Genomic DNA, 6,812 nt, shown 5'->3' on the forward strand with positions numbered 1-6,812 from the left:
TGGAGTTTGCTCAACCTCATGTCCACTGAGTCAGTGATGCCATCAAACCATATCCCCTTGGAGTATCATTAAAGAGAGAATTTTCAAAATTAAATTTTAATGATGTCCATTAAGGGGAATAAGGTACAGCCACTCTGGGTCCCCTCCCCACAAGTATAAGGCGCAAAGGATTTCTCCCAATTGTCCTATCCAAGCAATGGTCTGCCAGTAGATTTCCCTTGGGCTCAGGCTTCGGATACCTTTGCTCCCAGATTCCCACAGTTACAATGCCCTTCTGTCTTTGCAGTACCTATCTATCTTTCAGCACCCAGTAAAAATGTCACTTCCTCCAGCAAACCTTCCAGGATTGACCATGATCACAATTAACTCCTGCCCCACCACCATATAATGTTACTTATTCTGCTTTGGAATTCGTCCTGACTTAGGTAATCACTGGTCATGTATATGTCTTCCTTTCTCTCCTGCCTAGACTAAGAATTTCTCAAAACCCACCCATAGCTGGCAGCAGAATGCCTGATCCAGAAAAGACATGATACAATTGGATGAAATCCTTCAATTTCACTGCGTCTGAAGCCGTAGGTAGGCCTAGAAAGGATCCCAGGCAAAACCTCATATAACCACCACCCTCCCTTTACTAGGACATCTCCATCTTGACCGGATCACGTGTCATTTCGCAAACACAAACTGGTTAGGCAGCAGAGCATTGCAAAAGGACCAAAGCTTATACTTCCCTTGCAGGTCAGACTGGTTTGTGGTACAGTATGTAGTTGTGGAAAATGTAACTGGTATAGTTCACATGACAATGCAGTGTAGAAAAACTTCATGGTGCCATAGAAAATAATTGAGTTTCCAAATACAGATATCTGTACCTCCTACTCTGGGGAAGCTTCAGACTCCTATCTGCTTCAGTCTACTGTTGGGTTCCATCCACATCCCTTCAGACCTTCTAAACCATGTTACAAAGTATCCTTTTACAAAAGCAGGCATCTTACTTTGTGTTGTCCTTGCATCATTTAATACATGTTTGTTTTCTCTCCAATTACATTACAAGCTACACTCTGGTGTGGTTTCCTCATCCTTAAAATTGGGACAAGAATCCTTGGCCTACCCAGTTTACCAGGCTGCTAGGAGGTTCTCATGTGCTAATATTTATAGTATAAGTGATAATGTAATTATGGGATGCTCTTCCAGAGTACTGTCTATTTTATTATTATGTTTTAAAACCTTTATACTTTATCACTCAGGTATGTATGTTTAATATTCCACATTAGGAATCAAAGCCTTTACTGTGAATTCCTGGAGACAATGCTTTAAATCATGGTTTCCCAAATTTGCCTAAAGAATTACCAGAAACTTTTTTTTCTAAACCAGAAGCTCTTGACTTAAAGAAAGACATACAACATAAGAGTTGTGAGTTTAAGTTTTATTTGTTGTCTTGCTGAGGACTATAGTCAGGGAGACAGCCATTCACTTAGCTCTGAGGAAAATGCTCCAAAGTGGTAGGGGTGAAACCAGTTTATCCACAACTTTCAGCTAGGAGACATGGGCAGTCAAGCATACATTCTTGGTAAAAGATTATTGTTATTCACAAAGAATGGATATCTCAAGTTAATGATTTTAAGTATGCTTATGTATGAGAGATGCAAGAATCTGGGGTCATTGACATTCTTCCTGAGACATGCATCTAAATATCCACAGTGTCTGCTTGTCCAGAGCAGAGAGTGCCTCATTCTGCTCTAATCCTGATTTCATCTCAGGGTACACTGTCCATCAGCAAATGCAGTGGGTTATGACTTAACCCTTGTTAAACTCAGTGGTGAGCAATGCTCTTTGTTCTACTTTGTTCACAGAGCCCTTGATAAAAAATGGATTTGCAGAGTCATACAGAAATTCCCCATTGGCTATTTTACATATGGTAGTGTATATGTTTCTGTGTTACTCTCTCCATTTGTCCCACCCTCTCCTTCCTTCCCCCCCACCTCCCATGTCCATAAGTCTGTTCTCTATGTCTGCATCTCCATCTCCATTGATGCCCTGCAAATAGATCCTTCAATTAAAAATAAATTTTAAAAATCTCTAGGAAAATACACACACACACACACACACACACACACACACACACACACACACCACCACCACCACCACCAAAACCAGACTTCCAGAACATACCCAGACTTACTGAATAAGAATTCCCAGGTAAGATTCTGCTCCAAAAATTCTCAAGTATGGGCTTTTCCACACCACTGACCAATTGCCTGACACCAGCTGGGTGTCCTATAATTCAATCCCACTCTGACACTGTCTACCCACAATTCAACTCAACTCTGACACTACCTACCCAGAGATCGTGTCAGATGCCACAGGTTAAGAGATCAGTCCCATAAGACCACACTCCACTTCAGATATCAATCACAAGTCCAGGTTATCACCTGTACTTCTCACCAACTGGCTATAAATTAGAGGTTCCAATGACCCCTCCTTTGGGTTCAATTAATTTGCTAGAGCAGTTCACAGAACTCAGAAAATCAGTTTAATCACTAGATTACAGATTTATTACAAAGGATACTAGAGAATATAAACCGATGGCCAGATGAAGAGATACATAGGGCGAGGTCCTGAACAAAAAAGAGGTCCTGTCCTCATACAGTTTGGGACCCAGCATGGTGGCACATGAAAATGTTCTGGTTCACCAACCTGAGAGTCCTCTGAAACCTGTCCTTTTGGGTCTTTATAGAGGTTTCATTAAATAATCCTGATAGACTAAATTATTGGCCACTTGTGATTGACTCAACCTCCAGCCCCTCTCCCCTCTGGAAGTCCCCATCCTTAGGAGTTTTCCAAAAGTCACCACATTAACATAAACTCAGATGGGTTGAAAGAGGGTTGTTATGAATATCCAGACAGTTTTATTGCTTTCATCACTTAGGATATTTCAAGAGTTTTAGGAACTCTGAGATCAAATTGCCAACATCTGTTGAGTTATACAGAAAGCAAGGGAATTCCAGAAAAGCATCTACTTGTGCTTCATCGACTACTCTAAAGCCTTTGACTATTTAGACCACAACAAACTGTGTAAAATTATTAAAGAAATGGGAATACCGGACCACCTTGCCTGTCTCCTGAGAAACCTGTATGCACAAGAAGAAGCAACAGTTAGAACCGGACCTGGAACAATGGACTGGTTCCAAATTGGGAAAAGTGTACGTTAAGGCTGTTATATTGTCTCCCTGCTTATTTAACTTATATGCAGAGTACATCATTTGAAATGCCAGGCTGGAGGAAGCACAAGGTGGAATCCAGATTGCCAGGAGAAATATCAATAACCTCAGATATGCAGATGATACCACTCTAATGGCAGAAAGTGAAGAGGAACAAAAGACCCTCTTGATGAAGGTGAAAGAGAAGAGTGGAAAGGCTGGCTTAAAACTCAACATTTAAAAAACTAGGATCATGGCATCTGGTCCCATCACTTCATGGCAAATAGAAGGAGGAAAACTGGAAACAGTGACAGACTTTATTTTCTTGAGCTCCAAAATCACTGCAGATAGTGACTGCAGCCACGAAATTAAAAGAACTTGCTCATTGGTAGAAAAGCTATGACAAACCTAGACAATGTATTAAAAAGCAGAGAAATCACTTTGCTGACAAAGGCTCATATAGTCAAAGCTATATTTCCAGTAGTCATGTATGAATGTGAGAGTTGGACCATAAAGAAGGCTGAGCACCAAAGAATTGATACTTTCAAACTGTGATGCTGGAGAAGCCTCTTGAGAGTCCCTTGGACAGCAAGGAGATTAAGCCAGTCAATCCTAAAGGAAATCAACCCTAAATATTCATTGGAAGGGCTGGTGCTGAAGCTGAAGCTCCAATGCTTTGGCCACCTGATGCGAAGAGCCGACTCACTGGAAAAGACTCTGATGCTGGGGAAGATTGAGGGCAGGAGAAGAAGGGGGTGACAGAGAATGAGATGGCTGGGTGGCTTCACTGACTCAATGGACTTGAGTTTGAGCAAACTACTCTGGGAGATAGTACGGGACAGGGAAGCCTGGCATGTTGCAGTCCATGGGGTCACCAAGAGTCGGACATGACTTAGTGACTGAACAACAATAACCAGAAATGGGGAGGAAGACCAAACATATATTTATTATAAGTTACAATATCACACCACAAGAAAAACAAGATCAAAAATACAATTTGGAATGACACCAGGTGATACTTACTCTCAGACAATCTGGGAGGCACTGCTCTTACCAGTTGTTCGCATAGAATGTATTTATCTAAGCTTCTTTCTGGAAAAGGCCTTTCAGATAAGGAGAAATTGCAACTGGAACAGATCCTGGGAGGAGGCTCAGGAAGGGCAGACAAACTTTAGTTTGCGTCACAATTGTGCCTGCAACTAGAAAAGCAAAAGCTTCCCCTGAGTTTCTTTGTCCTTGCTCCAAGTGTCCAGAAACTGGCCTGAGGCTTTGTGGCTGGCAGCTAATCTGATTTCTCAGTGGAAGCACAGAACAGGGACCTTTACTGCTTCCATCCAATTGGTAATTTTCCAGGACTTTCTCGGTGCGTTGTGACCAACACTCCCTTTAGACCCCTCTCTTCAGAGTTCCCCTAGCTCCCCAAGCAGGTCTCTTTCCCAGCAGTTAAACCCATTACTGTTACTGTTTTCCGGTGTGTCTGTGAGGTGGTGAGTGCTGGACGGGGTCTCATCCACCTTCTCACCCCTGTGTCTGATGTATTGTTGGGGCCTCTGTTGCACTGACCGACGGCATTGTTTAGTGTCTGCTTCACCTACTTGACTGGGAGCTGACTGAGGGCAGCCACATTTCAACCCCGTATCCTCATGTCCTAGCCTTGTGACATGCACAGAGTCATGGGTCAGCAAATGTTTGTTGAAGAGCAAATGGTCTCCCTTTTGGTAGAGCCTACGTGAGCGACTTCAGGAGAGAGGCTGTCAGCAAGGTACTGGTGCTGGTAGTCTTGGGATTAGGATTTGGGCATGTAGCCTTGATGCACACTTGCTCCTTCTGACCGGAACTGAGCTTGAGAAGGGCCTTTTTCAAAATAATTTTTAAAATATTTATTTGGCTGCCCTAGGTCTTAGTTGCAGCACACGGGATTTTTAGTTGTGGCATGCAGTGAACTCTTACTTGTGGCATTTGGGCTCTAGTTCCCTGACCAGGGATGGAGCCTGTGCCCCCTACACTGGGAGCATGGAGGCTTAGCCACTGGACCACCAGAGATGTCACTGAGAAGGGCCTTTTGAAAGGAGTGGGGAATATGGCCTAGTTCTCCCAACACGTTGAGGCAAGCACTGAGACTGGAAGATGTGGCTAAAACAGGACTGAACACTAACAAGGTTTCAGCAGTATTCTCATTCACTGACAGTCCAGACACCTGTCAAATGCAGGCATACAAAGGTATTAAAGGCCATACCTTTCATCCCAGATTGTTTAGCCATGTTCAGCTATGTTGTATTGCTATCCCATTTTGGAAACCTTTGCCCAGAGCTCCGCTCCTGTTCTTGTCATAGCTCATTTTGGAAAAAAAATTAAGCAATAGGAATCATAATTGCAGGCATTTGGTCGTGGAGCAGAGACAGAGTTTTAATTGCCTAGAGCACTGTTTGCAAAAGAAGGAACTGTCCCACTAACTAGCTCTATGACCGCAGGCCAATCCTTCCTTCAGCCTGGGCCTCAAAACTTGCCCATTTGTACAATAAGGTTGCTGGACTATGACGAGTCTGTGGCAGGCCTAGCAGGCCTGGCCAGAAATCTTTGTTCAAAGCCCAGGAAATAGATCTTCTCCTGCCCTGATTCCCCACATAAACTTACAGAATCAACCACAGAAAAATTGTCCTATATTTATCCTCCACTCTACCCCACAATCCACATTATAAAAATAAAAATTACTAAATTACCTATTAGTCAAGACCACCCACTCCAGTATTCTTGCCTAGAGAATCCCATGAACAGAGGAGTCTGTGGGCTGCCATTCTTGGGGTCACACATAGTCGGACACGACTGAGCAGCTAAGCACACACACGCACACAAGACCACTTAGTTAACTACCTGCTAGATGTCAATACTATGTATGAATGATTTTGTTTTATTCTTTAAATAGTAGGAGCATTTTCCATGCTCCAGAAGCTGGAGATGGCCTCAGTGATATCAAGAGGAACCTATGACTTAGTGAGTCTGTGGGCAGAGGTAAGGATAGTTCGTAGCTTCTGTCATGGCAACCAGGGTACCTGTATTCTTTGCACCTGTTGGGTTACAACAGTTGACAAGGGTCTCTATTCACGATGCTAGAAAAAAATTGACCATGATAAGGAGATGATGTTAGGCAAAGTGTTAAAGGGAAAGAAGCAAAAGTCAGCAATTCTTTTTGAAAATAGAAGACAGCTGTGGGATGAGACATGTGAGGCAGTGTACTTTAATAGAAGAAGTATGGAGTCATGAGCTATGGAAACTGGGGTAAGTTGCTTATTAATAACTTCTCTAAGCTCAGATCCTTCAGCTATAAAGCCTTTTTTCAGATGTTGGCCTGAATAGAGGAAATAATGCATGGATGTAAAGAGCCTAGAACATAGAAGGAAGGCACTCAGTACACATTAGTTATCATTGTGAAGAATCTGAGGTCTGATAAAGAAAGGCCACTGCCTAGTCAACTTTGTTTCACAGATTCAAAGGGAGTCCATACTGTCTAATGATGGCATAACCCAGATGTGGGCTTGGTGTACCCCCAGTTCCATCCCTCGCCTCTCCACTCTGCAGAGGATTTCTGTGCTTTTACATCTGCATACTTCAATGCCT

The sequence above is a fragment of the Cervus elaphus genome, chromosome X (genome assembly GCF_910594005.1).
Source record: "Cervus elaphus chromosome X, mCerEla1.1, whole genome shotgun sequence".
Taxonomy (NCBI): domain Eukaryota; kingdom Metazoa; phylum Chordata; class Mammalia; order Artiodactyla; family Cervidae; genus Cervus; species Cervus elaphus.